Source organism: Anas acuta, chromosome 4 (genome assembly GCF_963932015.1).
Source record: "Anas acuta chromosome 4, bAnaAcu1.1, whole genome shotgun sequence".
Classification (NCBI taxonomy): Eukaryota; Metazoa; Chordata; class Aves; order Anseriformes; family Anatidae; genus Anas; species Anas acuta.
The window spans coordinates 1,364,412-1,388,334 of NC_088982.1; the positions used below are offsets into that span (position 1 = coordinate 1,364,412).

The window sequence follows — 23,923 nt, forward strand, 5'->3', positions numbered from 1 at the left end:
GCCATGAGATTAAGGACTGCCCCAGTGGCTGCTCCAGGACTGCCCCTTCAGGAGCTCCCCTTTCACTCCCCATCTCACCATTACAAGAAGAGAAGTTGATAATAAACACTGAGGTTGGACAATCTTTTCATAAGCTAAATGTTTTCTGAGCTTTGACAATCTTTCTGTCCCAATCTGTCCTAAACTGTCTATGGAGTGCCAGCAAAATCACCTGAAGGAAAATGGTCCCTGAAGGCACCTCACTTTGCTCCAGAAGATTCCCATTCTTCCTGCCCGTGCCATTTGTGACACCCATTCTCACCTGGGGCAGCTCCCTGAGCTGTGTGGATGAACCCAACCTGGACAGACACAGAACTGAGATCCTGCAGAGCACTGGAGCACAGGGCAAGGAAAGCAGAGCTAAATCCCAGATACATACAAACACAGTGAATGGCTGATGAATGGACAAGAAACCATTGAAATTAGGGAAAAGATGGGCTCATCTGTGAAGAGGGGTGGCCCAGAAAATTTGTACTCATTTAATAAGAAACAATGTAGATGGAGTTGCATCTACTTCACTTGTCTGGTTTTTATTTACCCTTCCTCCCCTCTTTGGAAAAGCATCACAGAGCAAAACAGCCCAGAAGGGAAACTAGCCTGATAAATAGACCATCAAGAGGAATAATTAGTCTAGATAGGAAAATTAAATGGGGGAGCCACTAATCAGCTGCTCTCTCTGCAAGGAGGAGGCTGGGAAAGTAATTTAAAAAACCTTTTGGAGGAGACTCTGAGGCAGAGCGTAAAGTAAAAATACAGATGGCCAGAAATTAGAGCAAGTCTGTGTGCACAGGAACAGGTGGAATTGGTTAGAGGCAGAGCTCCCTCCCACCCTGCTTACCCCCTCCAATTCTTCTCATGACTTTACCTTCTGCTTGGCAGCGCTGTGAGCTGGGAAGGAAAAAAATATCTCCCTCCGAGCTGGTGAAGTCGTCTCCAGCTGGGAGACTGCACTGCTAGCAGCCCTGCTCGGTTCCCAGGGGCTGCACACAAAGCCCCCAGCACCAGCAGCTTGATCCTAATTCAACTCACTCTGTGCTGGCCTCACAAGTAGAGGGGTAAGTCAGCACCCCAGAGCCCCCACCAGCACCAACTGGAGGGAAGCTTTGCCTGGGCAAAATGATGCTAAATAAAGCCACCAGAACCTCCCTGCTTCTAACCCTCCCAGAACATGAAGCTTTGCTAAGATCAGCCTGAGTCCTTGCACCACCAAAGCCTGAGGGAGTAGAGCACAGCTCCGCTTCTCTCCACATCAGACTCCTTTCTGCTCCAGGACCCCACTGCTCCTTCCATGCCTGCAACAAGAAGCCGCAGGATCTCCTTGAGATCACCCTGATGACCACCATCGTGGCACCTGGTCGCCTGCAAGGACCACTGCCTTACCTATCAGGGCTACAAGCCAGCAGGTCCGCCACGGTGCTAACAATTCGGAGACTGTGTCACTGTCAGAAACAGTGGAAGTCCTGAAGGGAAATTGGGATAGACAAGGCTTTGGAACACAAATAAAAATTTTCACCCCAAGGAAGTTTGGATCTTCAGCTTCCATTCAGTTTGGGAAACTCTAGCTGACTGAAGCCCAGGGCTAAGCAAACTCATGTCTCCCAGAATGGAATCCATTACTGAGCTGGAATGCCTCTAATTATACTAACACTAATAACGTTAGCTACTAAAATAGCTCAGAAAAGGATAAGTTACAAACGTGGTTTTCAGTCTGTGGGTTTCAAATGCATGGGGATTGCCAGGAGGGGTTGAGAGCAGGGACACAACCTACTTTCTTTCATTTCACTCCCATCTAGTAAGCTCACCCAACGCTTTCAGATTCAGTCACATAACGAACAGGCGTTTTGGTTGCTAAGTAAGCACCCAGAGAAGCCTCATGGACTTCAGGAGAGAGGAGTTGAAAGATTTTTTTTCAGATATTAAGGAGAAACTTGTTTACCCTGGACAGAAATTGTCAGGTTTCCTTTCCTTTCTGTATGTGAAATCATGTACCTTGTGACTATATGAAAGCTTTTAAAAAAAAAAATCTATATCTTTTCTTGTTCTTTTAATTCAAGAAAAAAAAAAAAAAAGCCAAGAAACCAGACTTCTGTCTACCTCATATAGCAAAGGGGAAGTTCATACCAGGTTACATCTGTCAGTGCTCAACAACCAGGAATTCGTATGATGCCTCTACCCCTCACTAAGCAATGCATTATGGAAGATGACCTGGCTGAATGCCTCGCCCCAAGGAGAAAATAGGAGCCTGAAGAAAACCAATGCCATATTTTATAGAGGATTTTCTTTGGCTAACATTAAAGTTTTCCATAGAAAATTAAATTCCCACCCAAAATAGAGCTTACTCTCCAGCTAAATCCCCTCTGATTTATGGATTGGGATGATGGTTGGGAGGGTTTTTTTGCTCTTAATATCAGAGGCAGGAACAACGGCCTCTAAATGCAGGTTTCAAAAGGAAGCTCCAGATTTTCTTTTCATCCTGTTTTGGGACTTTTTAAGAATATTTAGTGTTTGTTAAAAAACTTTAGACTTTGGAACTGCCTGTGTTCAGAGTGTCACTGACAGGTTTCAGACCAATTTGAAAGTCAAGCCCCATGGCACTGGTTATGAATAATTTTTATATGTAACATTTTCATGTTAAGGTGCAGGCATCTAGTAAAGGACAAGTAGGTTACAAAATAAATAAGAAGGAATAGACACATCAAGACAGGAAATTTTAGTTCAAGGGATTATCACATTTTTAGAAAAGACTGCTTCTGAAGAAAAGAAATCAGATCATTTCTGTCATGGGATTGCTGATTGTTAATGTGAGCATCACAAGAAGTGTTAAAGAAAGATGTGCACACGTGGTAGCTTTTGGTAACATGGACATGGAGGTCACAGCTAAAAATCCAAGCCCTTATTAGAAGTTAGGGGTAATTACCTTTCTAAAGACATGCCAGTGACCTTCAGATCCTAATATAGTCTAAGGGGATTTGCAGTCCAGCTGTTCATACACACAGAACACCCAAATTGCAGATGATTATTATGACTCAGCTTGCTACCTTTCCTAAATTTATTCCCGCTGGAAATAAACATCAATTGTTCAAACAGGAGGGGAAGACAGAAAAGAGACATTCCTCCAAAGCCTAAGGCCCAGTTACACACTTGGTCAAAGATTTACCCACTCTTCAGCATCGTGTTTGGGCATTGCAACAGCTGGTATTGTATGAAGTTCTGTTTGCAGGTGCACTAAAGGCAAAGGAGAGGCTTCCTCACCACCATTTGGATCAGACATCATCAAATCTGGACTAAAATCTACTGATGAGAGATGCTGCAGCCATGGATGGGTCAGTCTTTTAGGGACAATAGCAAGGCAGGCTTTGCCTGTGAATGTTCCTATGAGGACTGGAGCAATGTGTTATCTCCTACAGCCTCTGAAATTCCCTAACAGTGCAAGATGCAGAACAACAATACCTATTGCTTGTTGAAATACGTTGTTCCCTCAATCCACATACTCCCACTGAACAAGTCTTCTCCCAAAAGTGCATTTTTTGATTTCCCACATTGTATTTCTTTCCATGAAACCAGAAAGGGAAAACAGGATGGTTTGCTCACCCCTTCCTCAGCCCATTTTACCACTGGAAATAAAAGAAGTTACAAAAGGAGGAAGACAGAGAAATAAAAAAATAAATAAATAAAAAGGAGATGAAAAAGACAGCAAGGGAAAATGAACATTCTTCAAAATTAAAGAGATGATTGTTCAAAGCTCTCCGCGAATCTCCTTTTAATGAAGAGCCAATTCCTTTCTGAAGCCTGTGGAATAATTACTCTGAAGCTTCACAGAATTAGTTTCACCTCAAGCAAGTTAGGGAGCGATGAGCCAAGTTTAAATAAATGGATGTAAATCGAGACCCTCTGGCCCTCTTCCAAGCTGGCCAGACACACGGCAGCTCTGGTCTTGAAGCCTCATACCTCGTGCATCTAAACTCACGGCGGATCGTGACTCTGTCTGTGTTCCTCATGTCCTTGCTCACAATGCCTCATGACTGTTCTTTGCAAAGCTGTACCACTGCAGCAGCAAGGTGCTTACGGCAACAGGTGAAGGTGCTATAAATGCATCTCTAACAGGTTTCAAACCACTCGTTTGACCTCGAAACAAACAAACAAAATTACTTCTCACCTTCCTTGGAGTTCCCTTTCTACGTGATCCACATAAAAGGAAAAAAGCTCCAGGCTTGCCTGGCCTGGAATCAGAAGGCACTTGCATGCGGAGGAGGAGGAGGAGGGAAGGCAGCTCCAGTCCCCTCCCTCCCCAGTCCCACTTGAAACGTTTTCTTTCTTCAGCCCTGAAGCCCTGCCAGGATGACTCCGGATCCTGCGGATGGGAGAGCATGCGTGGTGAGTCAGTTCTCTGAACCTTCCTGAGGCTGGATTTGGTGCCAGCAAAAGCCTCCACTGCAGCGTGAGCTTTGAGCAACCCGGTGCAAGGCAGGATACATGAGGGAGAAGGGGCAGGCAGTGGGTATAAGAACCAGCTTCCCCTCACATCAGCTACAAGCCCAGCTGAGCTGGGGTTTGCAAGCCAAATCCAGCAGGAGCAACTGCATTTCTGTCAGCCCCACAGCCCGCAGCTTTGGGACCTGCATTGTGTTTTTGAGGTGACCCAAGGAAGGTGTTGTTTAAGGGGACAGAAGGATCACAGGGTGAAGGTTGTTTGCTCTGGGACGGGGCTGGCAGTCCTCAAAACCAGCTTGGCTCAATGCGTTTGGAGAAGGCAGTTTCACAAAGAAGGGTCCAGAGCCAAGCACAGAACTGTTCAGAGAACATTCTGATCCAGTCTCTCACTTCTTCCCAACGTGACCATGAGAAATTTTCCGCAGTAAATGTACAAATGTCATGACATGGAAGTTGAAGTTGTCAAAAATTAAAAACAAGGTATTAGTAAAAAAATTACAATCAAGAAAAATGGGCACACTCTGAGTTTTAAGAATGATTCCAAGCTAGAGAAGCCCAGCATGGCTTAAACTTGTGACTACATCCAAAAAAAAAAAAAGTGTGGCCCAGACATATGTAACAAACCCAGAAGTCATCTGGAGGTCAAAAAAAGAGGAGATGGATTAAGACCAAATGATCAGAAAAAAAAAGGAAATAAAGGTTTATAATCTGTCTAACCTGCCTAGAAAGCACAGGTCTTTCCTACATCAACATTCCTTAGCAGTTAGTAAGAGATAATAACATGATTATTATGGGGTTTCTAGAGACGGCTCAGGCAAAAGTAAAGGAAATTTATGCTGCCACAGAAGAAAACCACAATAGAGGGCTCTGCATTTGAAGGTTGTCTGCTCTGGACATTTCAGCTATTCATTGAGCAAATATTAGTTGCTGAAGTATTCAGGCTGGCAAGGGATTGGGTTCAAATGTGACCCAGGCGAATGATTAAACCAAGCATTTCTGCAGCTTTCCTGGGATAGACTGTGTCTGCGCAGGCGGAGGCGGTGGGCAGACACCCCTCAGTTGGGTTTGACCCATGGACAACACCAGGCTGCGGGCTCTGTGAGCACTGACGCGGCACAGGAGCTTTTTGGATGAATAATTTATTCACTGAAAAAGCTTGGGTTTGGGGCCTACCAAAACTATTTGCAAACTCAGTGAATAGTTTCCACCAAAAGCCTGAAAACATTTCAGAAAGGCAGTGTTTTGTTTAGACTTTTCTTTTTTTTTTTTTTCTTTCTTTTTTTCTTCTTTTCAGAAATGCCTCTGCTTGAAACTCCAGTTTGAGGCCAGATTATTTGACTTTAAGCAGATTAAACTTGAACGGAGATGCTTTCATTTCACACTGCACATGATCAGTGCTCTGCTCGGTGGGCCAGCCCAGAGAACTCAGTGATTTGCACAACTCTAGTGGGAACAGCTGGAACGAGCCTGCTGGCTCGGTACTCACAGGGAAAGACTGGATCCCGTGCCAGTAGACCCAGTTCAGGAAAAGACACAGTGTGACCTGGAGCAAGCAAGGGAAAGAACATCTGGATGAAGGAAATGCCTGATATGGGCTACCCAGAAACCACACTGGGAAGCCTGGGGCCAAGCAGAAAAGCCTGGAGTCTGCAGAGCTGGAAAGGAGCATGAAGGAGCCCAAGTTGGCACCTCCACAGGGCTTTGGGAAGCAGATAACCCGAGAAATAAAACCCACTGACAGCAGAGAGATCAGCCGAGCTGATTCTCAAGGAACTGACACAGCAGGAATCAGCTCATGACAGCTCTAGAGGCTCCACAAAGACCTTCAGCTTATACTTGAGGGCAATAGCTAGCAAGAGGATGATGAACTCCCAAGGAGATGGTCCACCTGCTGACACACAGAGAAGAGAAATCGCTCCTCTGGCACGTGTAGGCTTGCTGGTGGTGGGTGAAGGGACAGGGAGCAGGTACTTCCATGCAGCCTTCAGCTCCCAGATGGGTGCAGAGTCTTCCCAGAGTTGTTACTATATAGTAAATTTATCCTTCAACCTTGCCTTCTCCATCAGCTACAGGGAGCTTACCTCACCAACTTCTGTAGCTAAATTAAAGGCTTCAGTGGAGACAGAGGCAAAACCCCACAGTCGTTTCTCTGTGTTAGTCTCCAGCAACAAAGAAAGTATAAAACAGTAGGATAGACACATAAGGATACCAAGACCACATCCTAAAACAGACTCCAGTCATCTGCACCGCAGGGACTTCCCAAGGCAGAGGTGACATCCTTACACTGAGCAGCACTTGGTGGAGTTTCACTGCTTGTCACCATATGGCTCCGTGCTGGAGGGAAGTGGGAGAAAAAAATGAACTGGCCACAAGCCAAGAATCGTGTCCTCAGAGAACAGTGCTCCTGCACACATCTTATCTTTGCACTGACGGAGCCTTGCTGAAGGCAATTTGATCCCATTTTGTGTGTTCAGGGATTTTGGCCATCACCACACAGTTATTCTGGACGTGCAAACACACACCTGTGCACGCTAACTCCTGCTCTTTTTTCTGCCCCATTGCAGAGGGCAGGAACAGGTCCTCAACCCATAAATCAGGTCACAGTGTGTTTGTCCGTTCCCTCTGCCGTGAAGAATTCTCCGAGAATCCTGCAGCTGAAGGCAGGAAATTCACAGCCGAGCCCCGTTCCAGCGCTGGAGTCCAGGCAACTGGCAAGTAACTGCAGCGAGAAATTTTGAAGTTATTGAGCTGAGATTTATGCTGCTGGAATTCATCACAAATATTTCGCTCTCAGCAAGAGGTGGGAAAGAGGGCAAGATCACTTTGCATTGGCTTATGTATGCAGGGCCATCTCTCATCTAGCCTTGGAGGCATCACAAGGCAGAGAGCTGTCATTCACAGAGCCTTTGGGAAGGCAAAGGATGGCTCTGCTGCTCCATTCAAGCCTATCTCCAGCAGTGTCCTGGAAACCAATTCCTTCTCTCTTGATTCTGTTATAGAGGCAACATCCATTGCTTCTGGGCCCTTCCTGGAGCTTCTCCTTCTACAAAAACACCGGTGAGGGAGGAGAGGACCGTAATCAGGTGAAAGTTTGGCTCAGTCTGTTTGCGTTGCCACCAAAACACTGCAGTAATGGGCCACTGCAAGTCTCGTCACCTCCAGAACAGCGGTGAGCTCTGCTGGCAGCCAGCTCAGAAACCGCAGCGATTTCTTGCGTGCCTTGCAAGCACCCACGGTGGGAGCGGTCGCTTTACCCAAGCTGAGAGAGATGCCACAGCTTCAGGCCTATTGCTTTGCCGTGAATTAGACAGATTGGGTTTGCAGAGTCCAGTTAAGCCCTGGGGAAACACAGATTTGGGGTTGCTCTTGTGCATAGTGCACGAGGCGTGTCGGCACAGGCTGCTACGGCTGGGCACGCTGGGGCCACCTGGACGTGCTGGCACAATCCTCTGGGCTGGGACATCTTGCTGAGGGGCTCCAGAGGAGATATCACATCCAGCCAGGTCCCCACATACGTGCATGCCATGCAGGAAAAACAGCTTTGAAGTACTCGTGTTGCTAATTCACACATCCAAGGAATCACCACTACCAACTCGTGCCATGTGCCAGGTCCGACTCCCCCAGCACAAGGGCAGCAGAACCAACTGGAAACCAGTATCTGGTCCTTACAACAGGTATATTTACTTAACTCTCCTTTATTTGGGGATTTACTTTAGCTATTCCTTCCTGTGAAAAGCAGTGGCTGAGAAAAGGCTAAAGCAAATGCCTGCCAGCAAAATGCCTGAGCAGCTCCTGGGCCAGGGAAGGGAAGATCCTGTAGCAACGTTGGTGGTGGGGAGGGTTTAAGTTATTGGCAAAGGGACACTTTGCCCTTGGTGTTGTACAAACTCTCTGCAGGCACCCCATTCCTGCATTATCCCCAGCACATCTGCAGAGGCCTCCATCCCTATAGCTAAATCCAGCAAAGAGAGTGAGTCACACACCTGGCAACTCATCCCAGTGACATTTGCAAAAGCAGATTTCATTCTGTGATCGCTTCTTCCTTGTCCTCCTCCCCCACTCCCTACCTTTAATGAGTAACCATATCTAAATACCTAAATCTGGTTACTCTTGCACAGCCCTTGATTTGGAAGAAAGTTGCTCGGATGAGGCAATACTTGAACTTTGACCTCATTATCATTTACAGAGCTTTTCTTCTTGAATAATTAATGTCAATCAAGGGAAATATCCTGAGTACATCTCCACCGCACAGATCCTGTTCATTCACAACACCTCAAGCTACTATGGACATAAAGGAGAGCAGGAGTCCTACTTTATCTACCGAAAGTGTCTTAGGGTTGTGTAACTTGTTTACAATGGCAAATTTTGGCAGCCAGCTACAGGGAGCCCAGGATGAGATTCCAGTTAAGCTCGAACTGCCTCTCAACAAGTCCTGACAAAAATGCGCGCCATTCAAATTTTGCCACGCCAAATTCATCCTCTGACTTGGCTCCAGCAGCACGTGTGTGGGGGACATTCTCAGCTGCCTACGCTGCCGTGTTCCTCCCAGCAGAGCTCCCCGGGTAAGTTTGCCCTTCTGAACCACTGAGATATGCCCGGTGATGAGCAGGTAAGCACAGAGTTCGAATGGACTTCCCACTGCAAGGTCTACTGATACAGCGAGACCAGTAAGGAAGAATAAGCAATAGGTGCCCATAAATCAACTGCTAAGATATTTCCTGTTCTAGTTCCTTGTATCCTTAGAAGTGGATCTATGTGGTTTGATCACTCCTGGACCCCCTCCTCAAGTGGTAGTAACAGAAAATTTGCCTTACAGCGTAGTGAACTTCTCCACAAGCAGTCCATTTATAAAGTCCATTCAAAACCATTACACCTGTTAAATCTTCTGGCAGAAATAAATAAAAATAAAATAAAATAAAATAAAATAAATAAAATAAAATAAAATAAAATAAAATAAAATAAAATAAAATAAAATAAAATAAAATAAAATAAAATAAAATAAAATAAAATAAAATAAAATAAAATAAAATAAAATAAAATAAAATAAAATAAAATAAAATAAAATAAAATAAAATAAAATAAAATAAAATAAATCACAACATTGACATTTTACCTAAGGCTTATTTTCTTGAGATTGGGGGGAAATTATTTTTCTCCAGACACAGAAGAGTTCCTTACTCACTCTACTTTGACACAAAAGTGGAAGCAGCGCCTCTTTGGTGCTTAGCCAAATACGTGACCTGAACAGAGAGTCTGCTTTGTTTTTGCTAATGAAGTCCAAAATGGAACCCATAAGTTCTCTTTCAGATTGAACCAAAACATTTTGAGCCATATAGATCCCACTTTGGGTAGATTTAAACAAGCTTTCCTTTTTTCTGGTCTGGTCACAAAACTGAAGAGGTTCAGGGTCCTGTCTACCTGTTGCTGAGCATGTATCTCCCCACACATTTTTGTTCTAGTCACATAAATGATGGCTTTTTGAGGGTACAAATCAAAGCTGTTTTCTGTGTACGAATTCCAAACACAAATTGCTAATAAGTGGAAACAAGGAGATTCCAAGAGTGAAAATAGGGGAAAAGTTTTTACCCACCCATTTTCAAAGTATCTGAATTCAGGATATTGGATGCTGATAAAATGCTCAGCCCATGTCAGTGTCATTCATTCCTTAGGAAGACTGTACCAACAGCATCTAAACAGACAGGAAACAAAGAACAAAAAGGGGAAGTGGAAAAAAATGTTTTGCCCAAGGTTGGAATGAAGGTAAGCAGCAGATCAGAATTAAGAAGCGTGCTCTGCAACATCCCATGAGTGCTATGCTGTCTTCACAGTAAAGACTTGATTGGCAGAGGATAACGAGTGAGGTTATTACAAAAGCATTTGCAGAACAAAAAAATTATCCCTTTATATGGCATTTAAAATCCACCCATGAAGAAGGTGACTTTATGCAGGCATAATACCCTACTCTTGAAAAGGAAATATGCCAGGAATGTGAAGTGATGGGTATGGTTTCACAGAAACCCTCTCAAAGATCTCTCCAGCTTTAAAAAAAAAAAAAAATAGAATGAGAATGGAAGGCGTTTTCACAAACATGAAGTCATTTAACTTTCTTGTTCATCAGCAGAGAAGCGGTAAAAGGAATGCAAAGCATTTACTAGCAGGGCAGGAATCATTCAAAATGAAGTGAGTCCATTAATTACAGAAGTAAATACAATTAACACAGCCTCCAAAGAGTTTACATAAGCTCCTTTTAAAAAGTATCCCCTTCTACCAAGCTAGAGTTTCTAATTTAAAAGTGAAATTAGGAAGCTGGCTGGAGATAAAACAACTAAGGAGACGCTTGCAAAATACAGCTCCTCAGCTGTGCTAGAAGAGATAAATGCTACAAAGCCACCACAGCCGTTAGCACACTTAGCAAACCGCTGAGCACTTGGTAGACACTGTAAGGTAATAGAAGATGAAAGAGGATGCCAAGGGGCGAAAAGAAAAAAAAAAAAATAAGGCAACATTTTCCCCAGGATACAGGCACAGGAAGGTAGGAAGAAGCACAAAAGGCACAGAGCTGGTATCTTCTGTTGGAGCACACTTTATCCATGGCTGTGCTTAGGGTCTGTCCACATCTGGGTTTGAAGGACACAGTTAAAATTACATTTTTTCTGGAGGAATGGAGAGACCTTCACATGGGAACAGAGTCCCAGCGGCTTGCGCTGCACATACAGCACCGGGAAGCAGCGGAAACGTGGGCAGTGCTGACTCTCCGCATTTTTAGAATAACTGTGAAAATCTGGAGAAGGTAAAGAAAACCTCTGAACAAGATGTTAGGTGTCTTTTCAGGGGACTCACAGCATCTTCACTAAAAACATACGAGTGTCTCCAGAGGAAACACTTCGGCTACTAAATCACACCTCCTTCTAGCAGAGAGTGAGCAGCTTGATGCAGCAGCCAGGACTGGGACATGATAAAGCAGATTTAAAACGAGGAGGAACACTTGTTAATCTGGATAATCCCTGCCCCAGAGGAAGAGTCTGCCATCCTGTGCGTGTCTTGCTCGGTGACAGCAGCCGGACACGAGGGTGGAGGCCCCGGCCCTGTGTCGGCAGCTTTGTGTGGTTACAGGCACGCAGGTTGAGGCCAGCCCGCGCTTGTGAGTTTCCCCATCCATGGAAAGGCGCAGCTGATGTTTCACCTCTGCTGATGTAAAGACAAGGAAAGACACAGTAAATCCTGCCACAGTTCCCACTTGGAGACACACAGCGTCCTGGTGGCTAGCAGAGAGCTGAGGAACAACCCAGTGATTTGTGCCTTTATGCCGAAATCTGAGAGCCAGCTTCCCCTCTGCAGAGCTGCTTGCCTTCAACATCAGACCTCCAAACCTTTCAGTCATGCACTATTATTCTCTAAACAAAGAAATTACAATCAAAATAGGCCCTGCACCTGAAAATCCATACGGTGCTGGGTGGACTCCCTCAGGATGGGCTAAGATTTTGGGCACGTTTTGCTGGTCTTGGGTAGAGCACTTTGGGGATTCAGCAGGGACAAGCACAGCATCAGGTTGGCACAGCCCGGCCACATCCAGACCTGGCACACCACAGCTCGTGCTTTTAACTCGGATCTCACACACAAGAATTGGCAGTTGAGCTCTGCCTACACCAGCAAGATAGACATGCCCTGTGGCTATCAGTTTTGTAGGTGTGGGGCTGCACCCTTTAGAGGAACCTATGCATTCAGCTGCCTACAACCATGACAAGAGGCAAAAACATCCGGCTCCTCTAAAGGATGAAAGGCAGCACTCAGAGGATTAAGTCACCAGCGTCTTCCCTTCCTTTTGGAGCTGGTGAACCATGCAGCAATGCATGTCAGCTGTGTTGGTTTTGAGTCGGGAGCCAGAACAATGCAGCCTGTCTTTCCTGGTGCGCACCTCCAGGGAGGATTCCCGCAAGCGTTCCTCCAACCAGGGCAATGTAGGTGGCAAACAAAAGAGAAAAGCCCTTCAACTTTTGACCCTCTTGAAGTTTACAAATTGCAAAGAGTTCATGTCATCGTGAATGAGTCAATAGGCATCTTACAGAGCCCTTCGGCCCACGCTGCAGGTGGCTCTACGCTTTGTCACCTCCTACAAGTGTTCCCACCATGGAGCAGGAGAGGGGAGCAGATTGTTCCTGGGAAAAGCTGCCTGTGGATGTGCAAACTTTAAAAATCACCTAGTTCCAACCCCACAGGGGCAGGGACCACTCCAAGAAGCCCAGGCTACCCCCAGCCCCATCCAGCCTGGCCTTGGGCACTGTCAGGGATGGGGCAGCCACAGCTCATCGGGGCAGCCTGGCCAGGGCCTCACTGCCCTCTGAGTAAAGAATTTCTTTCTTATATCTAATCTAAATTTATTCTTTATTATTATTATTATTATTATTATTATTATTATTATTATTATTATTATTATTTTAAAGCCATTACCCCTTGTCTTATCACTACACTCCCTGGCAGAGTTTTTTTTCCACTTTCCTAAAGCCCCCTTTAGGCACTGGCAGGCTGCTGTAAGATCTCCCTGGGGCTTTCCCTTCTCCAGACTGAACAACCCCAACTCCCTCAGCCTGTCTTTGTAGGAGACTCTTGCTTCAACCCAAAGTATTATCCCTCCAGAGCATCCCCACGAATTTCTGACATGTTCATTGGAAAGACAGTGTCCATGTTTTCATACAAAGAGAGAAGTCATCCAGCTTCCTCAGGAAGTTTGGACTTCCAGCATGTTTAGCAAGGCTGAGGAGCCCACTCTTCTTACCATGAATCCTGCTGACAGAGCATCCTGCTGCACACCTGCCACGTGTAATTCCCAAGCTGACTTTGCAGGACCTTTTGTACCTTCTCCTGCTGCCACCACGCTTAGTTACAAGCAAGCACAAGCCAGGAGGGAAGGCATAAAACATAAACCTTCATTAAAGATTTTGTAAGAAGTCAATGAGGCCAAAATAACAGAGGATGTAATAGAGCCATAAATATCTCCCACAGCCATAAACACTTCTACCTGCTGCAGCCTGGGCATTTATAAGTGCTAGAGGCGTTCAGTGCTGTGTTTATGCTTATTTGAGCATTTAGCATCCAAGAAGCCAGACGCAGGCAGAAATGATGCCATGCACAGGCTCGGCCTGATTTTACAATGCCAGCTTGAGTGCCTTTCCTGTACTGTCCTTTCTATGGATTAAGGCTCCTGCTTCAACTGAGTGCTGTTTAAAAGTTCTAGCTGAGCTCAGGACCCATTACACTCAGGTGCACATGGACTTTGAAGTGTCTCAGAAGGGACCTTCTCTGAGCAAATGGGACAAAGGGGAAAATAGTCTTTTTCCCAAAAACATGGAGAAAAAAGAGTTTTCAACTAGCCAAGACTGGTGTTATGAAAGCCATCCCTCACCCTTGCAATGGATGTTTTCTTGAGTGCCAGAAAAAGTCTAAAACTCCTCTGGAAAGTGGAGAACATTTCTAAGGTCACTGAAGAAGGACAAGCGAATTCTCAGGTACACCAACCCGCTGCGTCATCCCCCTTCAAGTCTTCACAGGACATTGTCAAAGCAATCTTTGAAGTGGGGTTATAGGCAAGAAGTCATGATTCACCTCCAGAGGGACCTCAAGGTAAGTGACATTTGCAAGGCTTAATCATGACCTTGTGAACAATGGGTGAATCAGAAAGCTGAACTTTACATCACTCACCCAGATTAATGTGACCTTGGACACCTCCTCTGAGATCGCAGGCCAAATATTAGTTAGTTCCTCCCCTAGATGATTCAGAACTAAGATTAAGGAGAGAGAAAGCACCAAGCCAAGCAGAATTACTTGCAAAGCTTAGTTATGCAGGAAATGTTTCCCTTGTCCATGACTTGAAGATCACGTTATTCCATTATTATGCATCCTTTGGAAGTTTTTCATAAATATGGTGGAGCTGAGGTGGAGGAAGGACAAACAGGTCAGCTATTTGGGAGCTCATATGAGATATGAGGGTGACTGTAGCCCTCTGGACTGCATGAATCACAAATGAAAATGAACTCTCATGATCTATGAGAGTTCATGATCATCTCTATGCCAACTGCTGGCTAGGCTGATTGTAAGAACCAGCTTCGTCCTAGACCAAGTACCTGCTGCTAGTCCTTGTTTCAACTAATTGGTGTTTTCCAGAAAAACACTAAAAAATATTTCCTGGACTGTTTCAAACTTCTTTTAGCTTTACAAGAAAGAAAGAAGACCAGGTCCATATCCCAAAGCCACCAAAAATCTGAGATTCACGGTGCTCACCCCTTTAATTTACACTGTGCCATAGGACCTAGAAGGCAAGCCAGAATAATAATGACAGGTATTCTAACTTTCTCAACAGAAAATGTGAGAAGCAGTTACTCATCTGGCTAATCCTCCACAATGTGAAAAATAACCAGCACAAAACCTCAGACCCTGCCTTTTGCTGCTGCCCTCATGCCAGCTCTGACTCAGATCTCCCAGACTAAAATCCCTACACAGCTGCTACTATCTTCTTAAACTTCTTAAAACAAAATGCTGATGATTTGCCACATTAATTCAAGCACCTGAGGTCTTCCCAAACCCAAGCAAATGCTAATGTGAAATTTTCACCTACTTCAGTTTTAACCTATACCTTCTAAGAAGGGAGGCCTGTAAGCAGAAAGCTCAGCAAAATCCAGCTAGGACCTGCCCATCCAGTTCCACACCACCTAACATGGAGGAATTTGCCTTGTAAAATTTAGGATTGAGAGGAGCAGAAGTGAAGGTAGCTGCTGCCTCAGTTATTGCTTATGTTGGAGGAGAGTGGGCAAGGGTAATAGGGTCTGGAGGGCTGTCATCAGTAGCTGCAGCCTAAGACAGCATGATGGTAGTGCCTAGGGTGCATCAGTTTTCTTTCTCCCCTGTAATAACCATCCTTTTTCACTTCAAGGAACTATTCTCTGGGCCATTCTTTTTTTTTTTTTTTTTTTTTTTTTTTTTCTGTGCATCCAGGCTCTCTAAAAGGATGGTTTCCCTGTGCAGAATACCTCAGCTGGCTACACTCAAGCTAATCTGAGGACTCAGAAATGCCTTGAGCTCCAAGTTTCTCTAATCATGTTCCTTTTACGATCCCAGTGAGCTGGTACACCCTATCTCTGTGCTGAAAGTCATATAGGTATTGGTAGCTTCCACTGCATCCTCTTTTTCCTTTAAATGTTCTTTTAAATGGAACATGACAACAATAATCAATGATATAAAATAGTGGAGCAGAATAGGCTGCCATAAAAAAAAATACCATGGAGTGTAACTGCAACCTTCTCTATAAAAAAAAATGCCCAGAGCTCCCCACCAGCTCAAGTCCAGCCCCGTGTTAACACCTCACACAAGAAGTGGCCAGATGACTTGGAAACTAAAAGGGACAGATCCATCTGTCACTCTTGGTGGCCAGCTTTTATCCAGACCTTTGCTTTTGTTACATTGCTCTGTTATGAACATTACAGGTATCTTCCAGATGTCCATGCAAGTCTCATAACAATAAAAAGAACAAAAAGAAGGAGGGAGATCACCACTGGCCTGAAGCATATGCAACCACAACAGCCTGATGCTCCCACACAGGGGGCCCACTTCAAGCCATGGCCCTGTAACATGAAAAGGAAGAGGGACAGAAAAATCTGAAGAGCTACTGACCCTTGGCTCAAGGTGAGTTTAATCCACGCTCGCCGACTATTGAGCAAGCCTATGCAAGCCTTGCAGAACCGTGCAGGAACACAACATTTTTCTGCTCTGGATTTCTGCAGCTCATGTGAGAATCAGCGCCAAAATCCATTACAGTCTGCTTTTCTCTCTGCCTTCGATTTCATAGCCTAATCTCCAGTTTAGCCTACACCGAACCACAGAAGAACAAACAGTGGCCACCCGCCTCTCCCCTCCTCCCTCCCCGGGAGCGCTAGCTTCTATTTATGGGTCCCCTGGGGAGAAAACAGTCGTGGCCATTGTATTTGTTTAAGGGTTTTCTGTAATTTCCTTGGGTTTGACTGCAGCCTCTGAGGTTAACCACAGCCAGCTATTGTGGCTGTGTCTTCATCATTCTCTATTGTTCCGCACTAGGTGGCTCTGCCTTGTTTTCTTGGAAGGTCGAGGGATTGTTTGTCATTTCTGGCCTGGCCTTCAACGGGGAGAGGGTGATGGAGGGGAGGAAAGGGGAAAAGCGGCTCCTTCTTTTTTAGGACTGTGGGTTTCTGAGAAAGACCAGTGTCACTGACCAACTAAGGTCAGCCCGAGGTTGCTTGGATGGTATTTGTAACAGCAGGAGGCTGTAACCGGCTTTCTACTTTGATAGGATTCCCTTAGGGGGTTTCAGGAAAAATGTGAAGAATCCCCCACTTCTGGCTCTTTGCACTGGGCTGTTCTGGAAGTCCTTTCTCCTGAGAAAAGGAGGAGAGGGCCATACCATATAAAGCCTTTCCCCTGCCCCTGCTGCTGCAGGATTAGCCGCATTTGCACTGCATCCTGACCTTTTGCTACTGTAACGCTGAACTCCTGCAGCACTGCCAAGAGGCGATCCTTTTTCTGGCTTCCACTTTTGCTCCCTTATGGGAGGACACAGTCATTCTCCAGCCGCATAGAGACAAATTCTTCCCAGCTTGTCTCTGTCAGTGCCTAAGACTGGAAACTTACCTCATCGCCATGGATGCGCCCCAGAGCCAAGGGGTTGCAGGCTGATTCATGCCTAGAGGGAAAGGAGGAAGTGGGAGAGCACAAATCCATTGACTTCACTGCAACAAGGAGACCAACAAGGGGACCAGTGTGATCTAGTGCATGGGACACTGGGCAAGGAATCAGGGAATTTGGCTTCCAACATTAACACCATAACCCGTTTTTTCATCTAGGTAATGCTACCGTCTTGCAAACATTTCATTCCCCTTTCCCACTCTTTTGCCCCATGTTACAAGATGAATCACTGGACAGAGTTTTTTCACTTTCTAACTCATTTGAAGAGCAGTATAAACTGAAGAAGTTACCTCACCTCAGCCCAAAGATGTTGTCTCACACAGCTTAAAGGAGGTGACGGATGTCCTTGTCATACCCCTTCCCAACCCTTCTTTTTGATGGGAAAGTATAAGATGATCCAATCAGACACATCAAGAGCTGGCAGCTCTTTGGGCACTGGGTATATTCCACTTCAGTGGGAGACCAGGACCAACCTGCTCACTGCCAGAATGGGAGAACTGCCTGTTTTGATAACATTGTCTTCTCCTAGAATCTGAACAGAAGCAGTTTCAAGCCTGGGAATTAATTAACATATTAGTTATGAGATACTAAAAGTAGGCAATTTACACCACTGTGGATTATATTAGACATTTTACACAGATTGTTAGCAGAGCTCAGGAACTTGAGTAACTTTTGTATGACTTTCCATTTCAATTCCACTGAAATGTTGCCAAGAGGCAGCCAGGGAAGTGAATACAATTTGGGTAAGAAAGTAAAGTTCTTTCGTGGAAAAGATAGCCGAATTGAAGGAGGTGAGAACAAATCTGAAGCAAAATAAAAGTCAGGTTGACCATAGCATTGCCCTTATCCACTGCACACAGTAATAGCAAAAGACTAGACTAGACCTGTCAGGATAGACTTTGTCACTCAAGGAACAATCGAAGAGTTCAGATGAAGGGAAGAGCAATGCTATGTACGTAGGTGATAGTCTTCCAAATTGATACCACCTAATTCCAAAATTTAAAGGCCTCCTCAAAACAAAGTATCTGGGTTGATTCAGTGGTAAGTGGAGAGCAGTATCCATCAAGAGGGAGTGGGAGAGCTTAGGTGGGCACAACCCAGCTTCCCCTTCTCTCTGGAGACAAATTCAAACCAAGTACGAGATTCCAGGTGGCAGCATTCACACCAATAATTGGGCTTGGGCAGAGACCAAACACCCACATCCACAAATCATCCCTGTCCCACTGACTGCACTTTACTCACTGAATCCCTAAGAACTGCACCAGACTTAGCAGAAAGGATCTGAACAGGTCATGCACCACTCCAAGCTGAGCCACCAACAACCCTGGCTCCCTCTTGCCCTTTCTTCTCTTTGTCCCTCTCAAGGGTCACAGTCTCCTTCGCCTCTTCCATGGCATGCTGGAGAATGGCTGAAGTCCAAACAGTCCAAGAGAAGGCTCTGGTTATTCCCTACCTTGGTGATCTTAAGGGTCACCACCTTAAGGCAAGAACATCATCCTGAGCCCTCTTTTTGCAGAGGCTCCAACTTCCAGAAAGATCAATCCTGGGGTCAGGGCTTCCTGCTGGGAGTTTCCACTTAGCATGTGGGTTCTGGGAATATCCCTTTGGCTGAACCAGAAATTATGACACCTATCTCTGACAGCCTCAATAACCTGAGAAAGACCAAGAGGCTAATATTTAAACATCGGGAGTTCCCACAAGTCTTACCCCGTAGTGGGAGGATGAGAGTTCCCAACATAATGTCCCATAGCTGACAGATCATGTCCTGTGAGACCTTCCCTAAGTAAATCAGGTTCGTTTTTGCCTCCTTCCATCTGGACATTTTAGGGATGCAAAGGGAAACATTTCATAGATGCCCAATACCTATTCAAAGCATAGATGAGCTTCCACGGGAGGGTGGGGGGAAATCAGCAACACTTAGCCAAGGAGTAAAAATCATCCCAGATGAAAATATGACTTTAGGTCAAATCAGTCACCCCCAGCAGAAGAGATCCAGAGCCAGACAAAAACCTTACCATCAAAGAAGAGGACCTTTCCCCATGAGATACTGGGTTTACTTTGAGCCCCCTGGAATAGAAAGCTGGCTGGGAAATGATTTTAATGATTTTAATGTTATCCAACCATCTTAATCCAATTTCCCTCCCTTCTCCCAAAATCCACCATCACAGCTAATCACAAGATTTCCTAAAGATCTAAGCACTTACTTGGCCACCAGCACGAGTGCCCAGCATTCCCTAGAGCTGCTCAGCTCTGCAGTGACAAGAGCCAGTAGGAGCTCAAGTACCTTCATCTGTTGTGAACAAGTTTTTGCTGAGCACTTGGATGTCAGCCCTGGCATTTTTTGGCCCAGGCCGGCTCTGTTGTTAGCAGCATCAGCAGGGCATACCTCTGAGTGTCAGAGGACTGCAAAGCAGAGCCTGTTAGGAAAAGGCTGAGGCCCAGCCAGAGAAAGGAGGGACAATCTGACAAGCCAAAATCCACCCAGCAAGATGAGCAGAAAACCCAAAGAACAGCCAAAAGTGAAGGTTGTCCCTCTCGTGGGACACCGTTGGCCAAACCTCATTTTAAAAGGCTTTTCTATTTTTCCTCCTGGGCCCAGCGCTGATGTGTTCCACTCCTGGGAAGCAGGGGAGATTTATGCCATTTAGTCAAACCACTGCACCGCGATACTAAATAAAAATGGATATTAAAGTAAATGCGATGAGTCACCCATCCCAATCTTTAACAGTCGTCAGCCTGGCCGTGTAACAAGCTGTTGACATACCGCTGGGAAATGAATGTTAGCAAGAACAGCCTCTCGTCTCTGCCTCAAGCACCCTTGACCTTGCTTTGAGATCTCAGAAGTGGCCTGCGAGACATATGAAGCCAATTACCTTCGCCTAAGGCTGCCCTTCGAGGGCCTCATTCCACCGCACGCCCCCCACCCTCTGCCCAGCTCCCGAGTGGCATCCAGGGACCAGGCCGCAACCCAAAGCCTTATGAGATGACCCCCGTTAGGCATCACCAACAGCAGCAGGGCAGCTATTTGATTGTTGTTTTTAATTATTAGCCCCTTGGCTGCTCTGGGGAAGGCACCAAGGCTGGAGCACAGGTGCTGCACTGGGGGGGCACCACATGGAAGGGGATTATCACTGAGCATCATCTCTGTTGGTATAGGATGTGGTGGGTGGAGGTGGCACTGGACTGGGTGAAACATGGCACTAGGGTGAAACATCCCATGGATTGCTCCTACAAGAAGAGGGAGAACAGAAAAAAAGGGGAAAAGAGGAGACAGAGCTTTGGAGAACCCCTGAATGTTCCTGGTGAGAAGAAGAAGAGGAAGGGAAATGGAGGAGGGCACCTCCTCTTACTTCACCCTGGCAGCCCCACACCGTCCCATAGCAGCAGCAGCCACCACAGCTTCGCAGCAGACTGGCAAAGCGAGACTGCCCTATTTTGTTGGCTTTCCCTACAAAGTGCTTCCTTTGCTGGCTCCCAGAACAGCCCTGGCTTGTACCAGTCTGCACCAGCTGCCTCAAGCCAGGGCTGAAAACCATCATTACAATCACATTTTGGTTCCCTGCCTGAGCGCCATGGGCCAGGCTGTAGAGGATGCTGGATGAATACCAAGGGCTTTGTCCAACGAGGCCAAGGCAGTGCTGTACTTCAGCACACGGCGCTGGGGCTTCCAGCTGAGCAAGGTGTCTGAAGCTTTACCTGCAGCTTGTCTCGTGCCAGAGAGGGCCAGACAGATGCATCTCAGACAGATGAAGATGCAGGTCCATTAACAGGGAGAAAGGCCCGTTAGCATGAGGGATCCTCCAGCTCCATTGGTTTCAAATGTGCTGAGGTCTGTACATCAAATTCCCACCTTCTGCGGATCTTTGCAATTATTTGCACATTTTCCAGGAGAATAAATGTATCTCAGAGCTGTCCAGGAATGACCAGGGTCTCTCTGGGGTTTGCCACCGGTCAGTTCACCCTGCTTCCCAGCACGTTGCTTGAGCAGCTTCCAGCTGCACCACGGCTGGCATCTGAGCTCAGAGGCCAAGCCCAAACTCCCCAGCTCTCAGTCACACACTGGAGCCATGGCAAAGCCCTGCCAGGGCCACACAAGGGACAGCTCCTTGTCACCCACAAGCAATGGGTGGCATTGGCAGGACCCTGAGTCTCTGCGTGCCACTACCCATAACAACGTGCCAGTCAGCACGAGCTGGTGTATTGTGGGCACCACGTCCATCCTGAAGGAAAAAAAAAAAAAAAAAAAAAAAAAAAAAAAAAAAAAAAAAGTAAGAAAGAAAGAAAGAAGGAAAGAAAGGAAGAAAAAGAAAAGGGGGTGGTGGCAGGGAAAAAAAATAAAAATCCTTAGTGTGAACTGACAATGACCTGTCAGAAATATGTTGCATTCAAACTTTCCCATAGAGCACTGAAAATTTGTTCCTTATTAAAGAGGGGGGGTGGCGTATCCAGTTCAAAGGAGAAGTTGGAGCAGAGAAGAATTCTGTGGCTACTACTGTGGTGTATTTTTTTCCATTTGCTTTCCCCTGCTTCCCCCCCTTCCCCGCTCCCTTCCTTTCCAACCCCAAATCCTTTATGGTCTCCCTGAATCTAACAATTCCTATCCAGATTTAAAAAAAAAAAAAAAAAAAAAAAAAAAAGTTGGGGGGAAGGGAGGGAAATCTCCAATTTGTGGGAACTGCTGGTGTTTTAGTGGGAATGCAGAGAGGGTTTTGGACTTTCCCATGCTTTTAGCTCAAAACACTATTTTTACAGTTCCATTTAACATTAGAGAAAGGGGTGGGGAGAGATTAAAGCAGTGAAAAAGCAGTAAATAAGCTTTAAATGCTAGCTGCTCACATGTTGCATGAGCGTGGCTGTTATTACTATTTACTATTTGACTCCTATTTATTCCTCAATGTACCCACAGCAGCCTGCATGCCATGCTACAAACACAAGAGCAACCCATGATCCTTAGAAGGCATTTTGTGACATTGCCTGTGGTTTCCTGCATATTTTGCCTTGACGAGGTGTAAAGAATAGCAGAGGAATGAAGAAAAGATTGGGAACCCTCCCTTATTCATTGCAGCAGCGTCCTGGACACTGCTTGTCTGAGCTGGGTGTTAAGGGGCATCTGGAGTCTTGTAAAAGCTTCCGAAGTGTTTAGAAAGACAACACATAATTAGACTTGTCATAAATACTACAAGTGATTGGGGAAATAATAACAAGAGTATGAAGTATGCTGGATTTTGGCCCTAGAAGATACTCTCCATACATTCATGGGTATATCACATTGTCACGCAGAGCCCTCAGACAGACAAGTTGCTTGAATGTTACTCTAGGAAAAAGTGATGGGCTGGCCCTTCCTTCACAACTAGGACCAGAGTCCCTCCTAAAGTCCATGAACCAAAGGCCCAAATAACCCCATACCTTGCCTGCAGGAGTGGTCAGCAGCAGATGCATGGGGCAGACATAAGAGCAGCAGTCACTTAGCTAGGTTTTCCCAGCAAAACTGCCCAGCCTCCAACCCCCTTGTCCCATAACTACAACACATCACCTCCTTAAAACAGGTTAAGATCCATTTTTATGGTTCCTTTGGGCTGGTGCCCTCACCTTGCTTACAAGAATCCATTTTCTGGACCTCACAGCTCTGAAGGTTAGAGATCACCACCTCATTTACATCCAAAATGTCTCTGTGGCCACTTTATCCCTGACCGAAGCCTCTGAACTGACTTCAAGCACTGCAAAAAGGCACTGCAAAGACCTGATAAATGGCAAAAAAAAGAATGAGAATGTGTGTCATTAGGGACACAGTTATCCTTTTGCTCCCAGGAAAGAAAAATAGATCATTTTCATTTTCTGGCCCTCAGACACAGGCTGAAGCAGCTGGATGCCAAGATCGGCACTTCATCCTTCCTCCAGCCCGGTCCCTATGGCAAAGAGATTGCCCTCTTCCACCCCAAAGTGCTGCCAGACCCAGACAAGCACCTTATGTTCACATTCACCTTCAGACCCAGGAGGATGCAATGCCTTCACCTGCAAGTAACAAACAGGGAGGTCAGTATGGTCCGATGATGTCTCCGCAAGACAGAAGCAAGGTTTCCTAGCGTGAGCTCAATAAATAAATGAATAAATAAGACATTTTTACACGTTTAGCAAGGAGTCTTGCTCTTTCAAGATCAGCAAGGACTCCTACAGGAGCTCAAATGCTCCTGATCTGCTCTGATAGATAGGGGATGGACAATGCAGGCTTGGACACAGCACATGAAATTGGGTCCCCACCTGGACGCACACCAAAACTTGTCCTCTTTTTTCTGCCAGCAGCATCATCTGCCAGGGAGCCTGATGTTATCACACTGCCCTCTACTTCACAGCTCTTTCCTCTGCAGAAGGAGAATTTCAGGTGTTTCCCATTGTCATTTGGCTAATTTTCATCCAAGCTTTCCTTATTTTCTACTTTTTTTTTTTTTTTTTAATTCTGCCCACTCAGCTTTCCATGGGGACTAAGTTTCCATTAGCTGGACCCCACCCAGGAGCCAAAAACTTGAAGGAATTAGAGAATCAAAATAAAGGTGGGATGTGGTACATGAGGCATAAGATATGCAGAAAGGAGAAATGCCTTGCTGAGTCAGGGCTTAGCCAGCCTGCAAAATAAAATAGGAAAAGAAAGAAAGAAAAAAAAAAAAAAAAGATGATGTTTTTAGTAAAGTGTTTGTTTTCCTATTTTTAAAAGAGGCTGTTGTTTTCCTATTTTTAAAATAGGCTGGAGAGG

The 23,923-nt window shown here is 45.6% G+C and overlaps 1 long non-coding RNA gene across 1 annotated transcript; it reads left to right on the top strand.

The window, feature by feature from the left end:
* The first annotated feature begins 478 nt into the window (after positions 1 to 478).
* LOC137855179 (uncharacterized) lies at positions 479 to 1,856 on the top strand. The gene is made up of 2 exons (XR_011095566.1): positions 479 to 1,094; positions 1,205 to 1,856. It is a non-coding gene; the product is annotated as an uncharacterized lncRNA (long non-coding RNA).
* Positions 1,857 to 23,923: the final 22,067 nt, after the last annotated feature.